The sequence below is a fragment of the Lissotriton vulgaris genome, chromosome 8 (assembly GCF_964263255.1).
Source record: "Lissotriton vulgaris chromosome 8, aLisVul1.2, whole genome shotgun sequence".
Lineage (NCBI taxonomy): Eukaryota > Metazoa > Chordata > Amphibia > Caudata > Salamandridae > Lissotriton > Lissotriton vulgaris.
The window spans coordinates 1,532,408,397-1,532,421,750 of record NC_141696.1 but is presented as its reverse complement, the minus strand read 5'-3'; the positions used below and the strand labels follow the sequence as shown (position 1 = coordinate 1,532,421,750).

At 41.3% G+C, this 13,354-nt stretch overlaps 1 non-coding gene across 1 annotated transcript; it reads left to right on the top strand.

Moving 5' to 3' along the window:
• The first annotated feature begins 12,961 nt into the window (after positions 1-12,961).
• On the top strand, positions 12,962-13,034 carry TRNAF-GAA (transfer RNA phenylalanine (anticodon GAA)). The gene has a single exon. It is a non-coding gene; the product is annotated as a tRNA-Phe (tRNA).
• Positions 13,035-13,354: the final 320 nt, after the last annotated feature.

Here is a 13,354-nt window from a genome sequence, read left to right as displayed (position 1 = left end):
ATCGACTCTTGATCTGAGGAGCAAAGTTGTCATGTTGCACGGTTGTTGGAAAGCTGAATCCCTTCTTGTCTGTGCCAAGGAAGCTGATCACTTCCTATGCAGAGAAGAAAGTTTCCAGTGACCTCTGAGCTAGTTGGTAACACAACCCAATTAAGTTTAGCATAGTCAGTGGAGGCCTGGAATATAAGCAGTTCCACGTCGATACTACTGTTTATGTTATTCCAATGCGCAGGGCCTAGTGGGAAACTAGGAACTACACTACATGGCGCCCTAACGTTTGGTAAGGCGATAAACTAACGTAAGACTTGTAGAGTAACTCAGTCGTGCATATTTCACACCCCTTTCTCCCGTAAATACTCCAATAGACGTCTGGAGTGGGTGAAAGGTTAAAATCTGCCCGACCTTAGTAGGAAGAGATTCCTATGTAAAGCTCTGGTTTATTCAACGTTGAAGGATACAGTGTTCCAAAATATTGTGCATCTAATCTTTGTCTCCTTGGAGACCTACTCTGCAAACCTTGCATTTTTTACAATGCCAGGAGGAAATAACGGAACCAATGGGGCCGCAGTAAATGCGACTCAGCAGGATTCCGACGACACAGACCCGGATGCTATTATCATCCCGGTCCAGTTAAGAAGATCTATAACTTTAAAACTTATAGAACATGGACTGACACCTCAGGGTGGTACAGTAATTTTCGTGATAGAGGCTCACGAGTATCGGCAGACAGAGGTATTCTATTCATGGATAAACTTTCCAGCGGTAAACGCTATAACACAAGAGTTTCACTATTACAAAATAGAGGAACCTCCGGGAGAGTACGCTCCTTTCGAGGAGGTTGAAATCCCACTTAAATTTCAAGAGCACCTGCTCTGGTTTAATGGCGCCCTAAAACACAATGATCACATTACCAGGCTCGGTCCACTAGGTAGACCAGGAGCCACGTGGCCGGTTCTAGCCAGCTACACACCACATCCTGACATTATAAAAATGTCTAGAGAAGAGCTGTTAGTACAGCTAAACACATTAATAAAAATACATAGGCAATTAGTCCAATATGTAATACGGACTGCAACAGTCCAGCCAGCTGTTAATTCACACCAGCTGACCCCTCATCAGGGAAACACAAATAAAATTACACCACAGAACATACAGTCATGTCTTGGTAAAACACCCGTAAAACGGGAACAAATTCCTTTCTGGTTAGCCCAGAAAATCACTCAAATAGAGGCAGTATTTCCTGATACTACCCCTATTGAGAAACACAGAATCTTGACCATCTGCCTTCCTATGGGAATCGCACCACACGTGGAGGACTGCGACACTTGGGGTACAGTCTTTGCTTCCATTTACACAAAAACACACGGTGTTCCGTCTATGGCGGTAATACCAGACGTACTAAAACAGATTCAAAATGAATTCGGTCCAGAACCAGCTTTAAATCTAGGTATGAAATTACTGAAAGACTTCAAGCAGGTCACGGCTATATTATTAGCCAATGTAAAGGGAGAAGCAGCATCTGTGGCGATTCGCCAGAAGTTGAGGGAAACAGATATAAAAGATCCTGTTGAGCTTGCAAAAATCATAGAAAAATGCTATGAAGAATTAGGTAGAGACAGCTTGGGTGGGAAACCAGTTAAGCCCCAACTGCTCGAAAATCCAGAAAAATTATTTATTAAAAATAATTCAAACACTCCTAAAAAGAGCTGGGATGGAAATAAACAATCCACTCCCAAGGAAAAAGTTTTCCAGTCCAGAGGAAGGTCTCCTCGACGGAGGGAGAGAACTCCGACTCGAGAACGCCAGTCTCCCCAACGGGAGCCCTCTGAGAAAAGATATAACCTTAGAAATAGGGATAATATAAAAAAACCTGATAGATATCAAAGTATTGATACACGTCCCTCTCGATCTCTTCCACAGAATTCGGAAAGAAGACGACGGTCAGACCCAGGAGAGCACACCAAGTCCAAAGACAAGGAACCTGCTCAAAATAAGAAATCTCAATTTCAGAAAAAGAAGGTAGCCAGTATTAGAGTAATCAACCATGCCGAGAATACTGAGGACACAGTTGAAAAACGGGGAGTGGGCATTGACAATGTTGGACAGTGCAGCAGAAATCAGTATAGCGCGCAAGATCTTGATGAGTCATCTGGAGACAGTGGACACGAATGAATACATTCAGGTTGAAACTGCCAACGCCAGGCTTAGCGAGCCCCATAAAATATACGAAATAACATTGCGTATAGAGGGTGATAAGACTAGGAAAATTAAGGGTCTATTTTGGGATAAGCTCTCAAAAGGCTATGATATTCTGTTAGCTGAAAAAGATTGGCCCCCGGAGTTTGTCAGGGAATGCCCTCGTGGCGAAGAGGTAATTATGCCTGCCTTCTCGAATCACATACCGATTCACAAAAAATACACATATGCAAGGAAATGGGCAGTAGCCCAGGCACCTGCATTGTATAAAAATCATGTAGGTTGGGATGAGGATTCACCTCCTCACAAAATCCAACTAAAAAGTGAACCAACTGCCCAACGGCAGTATCCCATAAAGCAAGAAGCTAAAAAACAGGTCAGGGAGATCTTAGATCAACTTGAGTACCAGGGGGTGATTGAAACATGCACCTCTCAAATGAACAATCCTTTGTTTCCTGTCTCCAAGCCAGACAATTCATATCGTCTAGTTTTGGACTACAGACACCTTAATACATGTTGCAAAACCTTTGCAGTACAAAACTCGCATAGTGCAGCCCTAATGAATAACATAGTTAGGAAAAAATATAAAACGACATTAGACATTTCTAATGGTTTCTTTTGTCAAAACATTGCACCAGAAAGCAGATATTTGACCGCTTTCTCCGCATTTGGGTCACAGAAAAAATTCTGTCGACTCCCACAGGGGTTCAAGAACAGCCCAGGACTATTCTCAGCTAGGGTAACAGAGTTACTACAAATCTATGATGATGAAGCATTATCTTACGTAGATGATATTTATCTCACAGACGACGACTTGGATACTCACTTGAAAAGAGTGAACACCATTATACTTGGGTTCGCAGCAGAGGGTTACAAATTCAACTTTAAAAAGTCTCGAATTGCCCATCTGACAGTACTGTTTTTAGGGTACGAATTATCAAGTGAAGGAAAAAGCCTAGCGGACAACTTCTTAGAGAAGTGCGCTGTACTCCAAGCTCCAAAAACGCTGAAGAATTTACAATCCATACTAGGTTTTCTGAATTTCGGAAGAACTTACATCCTAAATTACGCAGAGAGGGTTAAACCTCTCTACGAACTAATTAAACCTGATTTAAAACAAATCAATTGGACTCAAAAACACACAGAAATTTTGAGATCACTGCAAACAGACATGTTAGCAAAAACAAAATTAGATACACGTGACAACACGATCGATCTTGTAATCCGAGTCATCCCAGGAAGATGCGGATTCACGTACCTAACCTCTAATGAGGGAGAAAAGGTACCTATTTCAATTAAATCTCACTTGTACACACAAGCAGAAAAAGCATTCAGTCACACAGTAAGAACTGTGAACGCAGTGCAAATCGCATTAGTAAATGAACGAGAACTAGCACACGGCAAACGGATTAATATCCTTACAGCGGAATCCGCCTTCGAGGCGCTATTCAGCCCAGTAAACCTGCCTACAGTGTCACTGGATCCGAAATGGATACAGTGTATAGATTCTCTAGGAGCGGAAGACGTGAAATACCATTTCGCCCCGCAATACGAAGAACTGAATGATTTAGAATATGAAGAAGAATATCCTCTGCCAATCGAAATCCTGCCTCTCCCACAATACGCATGTATAATCTATACAGATAGCTTTGTACAGCATTTCAACGTAGAGAAAAAATCCTACGATGCAGCATGTGCGATCATTAAAGGTCGTTGGCTGTGCGGTAAATTCAGACCGAAAGTAACAAAAACTGAATCTGTAAGAAACTGTTCGGTTCAGAGAACTGAAATCAGATCTTTAAAGATGGCGCTCGAAAATGCAGAACGCGAATTCCCGACACTTATAGTGTGCGATTCTCATTTTTGCGTCAATTCTTACAACAATAAACTGCAGAGTTGGATCGAAAACGACTACAAAGATGACACAGGTGCCACAATAAAGCATAAATTGCTCTGGAACGAGGTAGCTCTTTTAAGTAAAGAACTACAAAAGACTCACGTGATTCACGCACAGAGTCTTCAGCGTGATGGCGTTCACGTTGCAGGGAATTCATTGGCTAATACAGCCACCGCGGAAGCAACTAAACCGGCTTCCGTAGCCACAAAAAAGCGTACAGATAAGTACATAGACGGGGAAACCATGCTGGCAGTAAAAACGACCGTAAAAGGCGACTGTGCAGCACTACCCGTAAACTATCCACTCAATTATGCATACATAATCGATGCAAACTCCGTTCCTTTTGCTCGAATCCCTGGAGTGGGGGATAGAGTAATTCCAAACATGAACAGGAGAATATTTTTAATAGCAGACGCACACATGGGTTTGGGTCTTAGGCACAGAAAGATCAAGGAATCACTGACTGAATTACAATCAGTATTCTGGTGGCCGGGAATGAGTGTAGAACACCAAATATATGCAAACAACTGTGAAAACTGCAATAGGGATCGCAGTAGTGAACGTTGCTACCGGCTACCAATAAGAAAGAGCGTAACGCTGCCTACACCCCGTCCTGCGTCCTATTAATAGTTAAGACGAAATGCACTTAAAATAATGAGGCCACCAGCACTCGGCTGACGCCTAGAACTGTTATAAAAGATTAGCGAGTCCATATCGGCACATACGCAATTACCACGTTCCATTCTGACCAGGGTCCTGCCTTCAGCTCTCGAGCTTATAGGGAGGCCATGGCCAGCATGGGAATTGGGTTGCGGTATTCTTGTCCGTCGCATCCCGAAGGGAATAGTGTGGTAGAAAGAAAAAACCGTGACATAAAGCAATCTATAACAGCGAAGGTATTAGGTTCAGGCGCTGGGTGGGTCAAACATTTAATAAGTGTCCAGACTAGTCTTAACAACATGCCAAGAAATTCTCTAAAAGGTTTCAGCCCATACGAACTATTGTTCGGAATAAGAATGAACGTTCAGGACCTCGATAGTCAGATGTCAGTGGTACAAAAAGAAACAACGCAGTTTGAAGTAAAAGACCGTTTGGCTGTTTTACAGGAACTGAATGAAACAAGAAAATCATTAAGCAACATAAAGTTAAAGCAACAGCCAAGTACCACTGACGAGGCACCACCCGCAACAGCCCCAGCAAGGCCTGTCTGGATTCCAAAGATTGGGGATCTAGTCAGAGAAAAGATCGCGGTTAAGAAGGAATTTGGGCCTTCTTACAGAAAAGCAGTACCTGTCTTAGCAGTCACCGGAACAAGATCAGTTGTGCTACCGCCCCTTGCTGGTAAAAAGGAGAACAGAGTCGTGTCCATCGATCTGGTAAAACCACAAGCATGTGGCCTATAATCAACAGTAGGCCCAGTGGACTCCCAAGGAACAACAGAATACCCAAACTTGCAACAATCCAAGAGGTTCAAACTGAAAGACTAATCACATTCGATCGGCCTGCAGTGCACAATGAAGGACTATGCAATAATGCCATGGAACTCGTGCCTCTTGAAACACAGATTGAAACAGTTCGTCAAGAAACAACACCAGTATACAATGATGTGGCATCAGAAAGTGCTACCGAGAGACAGATTGAAAAAACAATCCCATCAATTGACAGAACTGCCTCTGGTTATTTCATCAACTTCGACAACTTCTCTGAAGATGAAAATGACCCCGAAGTGATGCCAGAAACAAAAAAGACTTTTAAAGAAAAAGCAACGGAACTCTTTCATCAACTGAAAGAAATCTACCTAATTTCCCCTTGGCTAGAGTTCTGGTTCGGTCTAGGTGTATTTTTCCTCCTGCTTTGGCTCATCATGGTACTTTGTTTGGGTAAATTCATTGAAGGAAAATATATTACAATGGACACAGCAAGTCAGAACATCAACCTAGTCCTGAAACCACACAGATCATCCCACGTGAAGAAAAGAGAACTGTCAACAGTAAATGTCACAGCAATTCCAATACCTGGTGGGGTAGTATGGGAGAAAACTGACTATGAGATCTATGGTCCGGTCGAAATCCTGAAGTATCCTCATCAACTAAAGGTTTCCTTAAGTGACTTTGTGACACCTAGTACATTCTCTGATGATTGGGACTTTAACAGTATTAATGACATGATGTCTGATTTAGTAATGTCAGCTAGATTCACAGATCATGATTATTTACAAGGTTCATCTAGTTATGAGCAGTTATTCTGTTAGACCCACTATGGGGATCATTACTTGCATAAATCTGCACAGCATAGAAATGTTTTTATGTATAATCAATGGGAACATTGTTCTACACCACCTAAAAGCAGTTCTAAAGCATTTTTTGAGAAATTCAAATATTTTTCAGGGTTTAACACCAGTGATGCAGAAACGTTTTATTATAAACTGTTAGATAAAACAGGAATGAAAACAATGCTGACAAATTCTAAATTGATATATTCAGAAGCATTTTATGACAAAATGATGACAATTGGTTTTGATTATTGGAAAAATAATATTGAAACGAAAACAATTTGGGGTACAAAAGATTGGCAGGTGCAAGGCATAGAAGCACTGTTTAGAACCTGCATGATACCAGAACAAATGTTATTTTTAAATGACACTGTACACCAAACATCTTGTCTTGGCCTAGCTAAGAACAAAGACCTTAAAACACCGTCTATACCAAAGCCAATAGCTGAGAATACAACTGCAGATAATGAGTTAGACGTGTCACACATTTTACATTTCAACAGAACACATCCTGATTGGAAAAAATGGTTAATCTGGCCTACAGACACAAATAGCTGTCAAGATAGATTCCTGAACAAAACACAGGGTTTAAAAATGACCAGATTAGACCCTAGATACTCCCAGAGACAACATCCAGGAATTATAACCACATACAGTGTAGGCAAACTCTGCCTAGAATGGCTAACTACATCCACACTGGCTGAAATTAAGCAACACTTGTCTTTATTAAAAGATGGTGCTGATTTGCGCGATTTCATTCTTGGACCACGCAAACAGCGTCAAAAGCGTTTCATAGCGACCAGCATCTATGCTGCTTACAACGAGGCTTGGAAAGTAAAGCAAATTGAAACTGCTGAAAAAATACGAGAAATTGATCGTATTAATTTGGAAAAATCACTTTCTGTGGTAGACAATGGGTTAATGACTCTGTCTTCCAGAATATATTCTTTGGACAATATTGTATCCTCTGCCTTTGATGTGATAGACAGAGATTTGCTAATGTTACAACATGGCCAGTCTCAATTACGCTCTATTATAGAACTAGGCTGGACGCTGCAAAATCTTCGTTCAGGCTATGTGCCTTGGCGTCTGATAAACACAACGTCATTATTTTCCATTTTTAACCTTACTGATAAACAGATCAGTTTGGCACAGAAAGGAGCAGACTATACAATCTTGAGCATCGAGAAACTCGAGAGATTACCATTGACAATGTCAGAGAGCCCTGTCATTGAATGGATAATACACGGAATTATCACAATTCCGATAACAACTTTCCGTTTTAAAAAGTGCCTTGAATACATACCTGCTGGCCAATATGAACAATTGGGTAAGGGATATGTTAAATCCGAATGGAAATTACCATACACTCATTCTTGCTATAGTGACAGCGACAAAAATGTATTTCTTAGTGGTGAAAATTGTAAACACTCACTAAGCGGTATACTTTTGTGTCAGGGTATTAATTTACACGGAGCATGTGATGGCAATTCAAACAACCTTTCATGCCACCAGCTAGTCACACCTGCAACTCAGATAGAGCCCTTCTTTATGCAACTCGCAAACGGGAGTTACATTCTAAGAACGGATCACAGGTGCTGTGGCCTCGCGCCCGGACTAAGTTATCTAGTAGAAGTAACGTCCATGGTCAAATGTTGTATGCAAGCATTGTCCCCGAGCGGGCCTCCAGGCTTAGTGACTCCCCTCTGGCCTCGTCTGAATCTCTATTCTATACGAATTGATACATTAAGCAAAATGAAATCTGTGCTTTTACAGACAACAGTGCCTATAACGTCATCTAAAGAGACGTATGATCTTCTAGTCGCAAGGACGGCTACTGAGGTCCATGACCTTTTATCAACAAATTGCCCTGTGCATTTCGTACAAATGCTCGACCAACTCCTTAACATGTCTAGTGCTACAAGCATCCCAGGCATATTTAAGACAGTCTTTACGGGACTGCTAACACCCTTCCAGGCAATTTTGGGAATCTTTCCTAATTTTGTGCACTCCATCTTTGGTGGTATTCCACTATTTTTTGGACTCATCGCAGGGATTCTATTTTTGACCATCCTGCTACGTTATGGCAAGCCTCGGCTCAGACATAGCTCCCATGGGAATGGAAGAAACAATCCTAGCAATGCGCTACAGGGACAGGATAACTAACGTCCTCGGATTGGCCAGGCTGAGAGATCTAAACATGACCTGGTTCCTTTCATTCAGACCAATATGGCAAAATTGCATTTTACCTGTGCTACGGTGTATGCTTTGCGGCGAGGAATGCGTGTTGGACGTCTGTCTTTCACTTCCATCAGCAGTACCAATGGACGTCGATACTTTGCTAAGTCCAATAACGGCTCACGCATTGTGTTGTCCCCAGCGGCTACCAATCCTGATGACGGCATTCGTGGAGACTCCTGTACTACAGCCAAGTGGTAACAGTGGAGCGAGTGACAAAAGCAACATCATCCAGGTACAACGTTCTGTGAGCATTGCTGGTCCCGGCTATGATGACAGCAATCATTCTCACACCTGCCAAGTTACAGCGCTATCTAATTTGGTTGAACTATCACCTGATTTTGTAGACCAATTCTTTGCGAGCCTGTCTGATACGATGTTCTCACCCACAGAGAAACAATAACTTTTGAGAAGCTTTCCGACACACGGCGTTCCCATGAACTCTGAATTCGGCCTTCAGTTTTGATCAACATAAAACTGCCAGGAGCTTTGGTAAACTGATTTTTCTTTGAATTGGACAATTTTTTTAATATTGACCCTTTTTGGCACGAACAATTCTTTGCTTAACGTAAAAACTATTCTTAGAGAACAGAAGCTTCACACTTCTATTTCTAAACACATCTAGAGACATAACAACATAACACCAGCCTCTAGCACACATATTATTACAATGCATTTTTATGTGATGATTTATCTCGCATTTCTTCTGTCAGAGATACTTCATGTGTAATTCTTTTTGCATAATCGTTCATTGACTTCATATGCAATACCTTTTGAATGATTACTATGCTTTAAAAAACGTACAGTACCTAAATTCCATGTATTACAAGTACGCCTATTTCGAATGCATTTATGTATTTTGGGGTGGGCTATGTTACACAATGTTACACATGCATCTAATTGCTTAGTTTTAGTAATTTTGATGGACATGAATTCGTGGAGTGGGTGTCATGTGCTTATCTAGGTTCCTGATCGATACTGTGACCTTATGCCCCTATTCGGCTATAAAGCCCCTTTTTCCCTATATTGGCATAACTGTTCAAGTACGATTTTCTGAAAAGTCATCTCTGGCCTCACACGAGCAGAGCCACAGAGCCACATTCCAGCATGACTCTCTGCTACTTCCTTTGCGACCAATTAGTGCAATGACAGAGCAGCAGTCACTATCTGATATTCCTAGATAACACTCCGAGTTCTTCAACAAGATAAAAACTTAGCAAACCTGGAAATACCCGCTTGCTATGTTTTGATTAGTAATGGAACTCTAATGAGCAACTGATAACTATCACTTCCTAGTGACATCTTTAATTGACGTCTTATGTCCAGCAAACTTGCGTCAAACCCGGCACCTGTCAGGTATAAATATTACCAACGTTGCCTTAAGCAATGAGCGAACATGTTGCTGATGCCAGCTGCCTGCATGACCCCGTGTTGGTAAAAACTAGCACTCTGTCGCTGCAGCCTGCTATCCTGTGGTGGTGAAGCTACTGATTACCATTATCGCCGCTACAGCGCGACCTATGGTGCAGTACGCTTGAGGAGCCGTGCAGCCGTCCTCTGCGAAGACATCCAGCCCAGCTGCCCGCGGACGCTGTCACCCCTCCTTCCTCGACGCGCTGAGAGAAGCCGCTGCCTTTCTCGTGCAGAGAAATCCAGTCCCGGCGCTTCCAGTTTACCCTCGCAGGTGACTGGGATATCGAGAGAGACCCCTGAAGGAGATACCAATCCTCCATCATTCTATTCAGAGGTATGGTGTTGACTAAACCCTTAGACGAGAATTCTTGAAACAAACCTTGGCAAAACCAACTTAACTTAAGCTACTTACTTACTCCCCCTTCTCACGTGTTAGGCTTAGGTCAGGCACACTGGGGTAGGCTTAGTTAGAAGCACCAGTTGAGTATGTTAGCCTAATGTATATATGACTGTATATATGTTTTATTACTTTTAAACCATTGTATGGCTAAGAAACCATATCAATGCTTTTACAGTTCTATTTCGCTATTCTTATCTTACTGTACGTACTTTTCATAATAACAGTTATTGCAATTGTGGCAATACATTTCTCTTGTATGAGAAGAAAGACTGTTCAATAAATGTTAACCTTTATTGATACACGCCCGTCTCTCTATTCTCTACATACTGTGAAAGTAAACTGCACTAGACTGACTGAGTGAAATCTATGTCTATTGTTTCACACGACCCTAGAGATCGACTCTTGATCTGAGGAGCAAAGTTGTCATGTTGCACGGTTGTTGGAAAGCTGAATCCCTTCTTGTCTGTGCCAAGGAAGCTGATCACTTCCTATGCAGAGAAGAAAGTTTCCAGTGACCTCTGAGCTAGTTGGTAACACAACCCAATTAAGTTTAGCATAGTCAGTGGAGGCCTGGAATATAAGCAGTTCCACGTCGATACTACTGTTTATGTTATTCCAATGCGCAGGGCCTAGTGGGAAACTAGGAACTACACTACATTACCCATTGCACCAGTTAACTGGGGAATGATACAGGACTCCTTAAAACATATCTCTACCATATGAGGTTAAAAATCCAGGTCCTGCATCTATTTTGTTAAATGGTTTAAATTAAAGTATGAAGACCACAGCTATAAGCAGGCCGAAATAGCTCAGTTGGGAGAGCGTTAGACTGAAGCTCTAAAGGTCCCTGATTCAATCCCGGGTTTCGGCACAGTTGAGAGGTTCCTTGCTTCTAACAAAATAGGTCTTGGACTCAGCTGTAGTACTTTTCCTCTATTCATCAAATTTTTTCCAACTGATCTACAACACAATCAATTTAACATAGACTTTGATTTATGTCCTCCTTCTAAACTTGCTTCCACCTCTCTTACCTTCAGGTTTGACAATGAATATTTCCCATTTCATGCTTTTTTGTAAAGTAAACTCTTGTCTGCATTACCTTCCACTTCCCCTTGAACACAGATGTCAGTAGTCAGATGACATTGCTTACCTACTCATGCCAAATATATCTGGGTAATATAGTGCTAGTCCATTCAGAGTTAAAAAAACAACTACCTAACCTGGATCCCAAAAATGCTATTTACCCATTGCACCAGTTAATTGCGGAATGATACAGGACTCCTTAAAACATATCTCACCATATGAGGTTAAAAATCCAGGTCCTGCATCTATTTTGTTAAATGGTTTAAATTAAAGTATGAAGACCACAGCTATAAGCAGGTCAAAATAGCTAAGCTGGGAGAGCGTTAGACTGAAGATCTAAAGGTCCCTGGTTCAATCCCGGGTTTCGGCACAGTTGAGAGGTTCCTTGCTTCTAACAAAATAGGTCTTGGAATCAGCTGTAGTACTTTTTTCTCTATCAACATTTTTATCAACTGATCTACAAAATGATCAATTCAACATAGACTTTGCTTTCTGTCCTCCTTTTAAACTTTCTTCCACCTATCTTGCCTTCAGGTTTGACTATGAATGTTTTCCATTTTGTCCTTTTTTGTAAAGTAAACTCTTGTCTGCATCACATTCCACTTCCCCGTGAACACAGATGTCAGTAGTCAGATGACATTGCTTACCTACTCATGCCAAATATATCTGGGTAATATAGTGCTAGTCCATTCAGAGTTAAAAAACACAACTACCTAACCTGGATCCCAAAAATGCTATTTACCCATTGCACCAGTTAACTGGGGAATGATACAGGACTCCTTAAAACATATCTCTACCATATGAGGTTAAAAATCCAGGTCCTGCATCTATTTTGTTAAATGGTTCAAATTAAAGTATGAAGACCCCAGCTATCAGAAGGCCGAAATAGCTCAGTTGGCCGAGCGTTAGACTGAAGATCTAAAGGTCCCTGGTTGAATCCCGGGTTTCGGCACAGTTGAGAGGTTCCTTGCTTCTAACAAAATAGGTCTTGGGATCAGCTGTAGTTCTTTTTCTCTATTCATCAAATTTTTTCCAACTGATCTACAACACAATCAATTTAACATAGTCTTTGCTTTATGTCCTCCTTCTAAACTTGCTTCCACCTCTCTTACCTTCAGGTTTGACAATGAATATTTCCCATTTCATGCTTTTTTGTAAAGTAAACTCTTGTCTGCATTACCTTCCACTTCCCCTTGAACACAGATGTCAGTAGTCAGATGACATTGCTTACCTACTCATGCCAAATATATCTGGGTAATATAGTGCTAGTCCATTCAGAGTTAAAAAAACAACTACCTAACCTGGATCCAAAAAATGCTATTTACCCATTGCACCAGTTAATTGCGGAATGATACAGGACTCCTTAAAACATATCTCTACCATATGAGGTTAAAAATCCAGGTCCTGCATCTATTTTGTTAAATGGTTTAAATTAAAGTATGAAGACCACAGGTATAAGCAGGCCGAAATAGCTCAGTTGGGAGAGCGTTAGACTGAAGATCTAAAGGTCCCTGGTTCAATCCCGGGTTTCGGCACAGTTGAGAGGTTCCTTGCTTCTAACAAAATAGGTCTTGGAATCAGCTGTAGTACTTTTTCTCTATTCATCAAATTTTTTCCAACTGATCTACAACACAATCAATTTAACATAGACTTTGCTTTATGTCCTCCTTCTAAACTTGCTTCCACCTCTCTTACCTTCAGGTTTGACAATGAATATTTCCCATTTCATGCTTTTTTGTAAAGTAAACTCTTGTCTGCATTACCTTCCACCTCCCCTTGAATACAGATGTCAGTAGTCAGATGACATTGCTTACCTACTCATGCCAAATATATCTGGATCCCAAAAATGCTATTT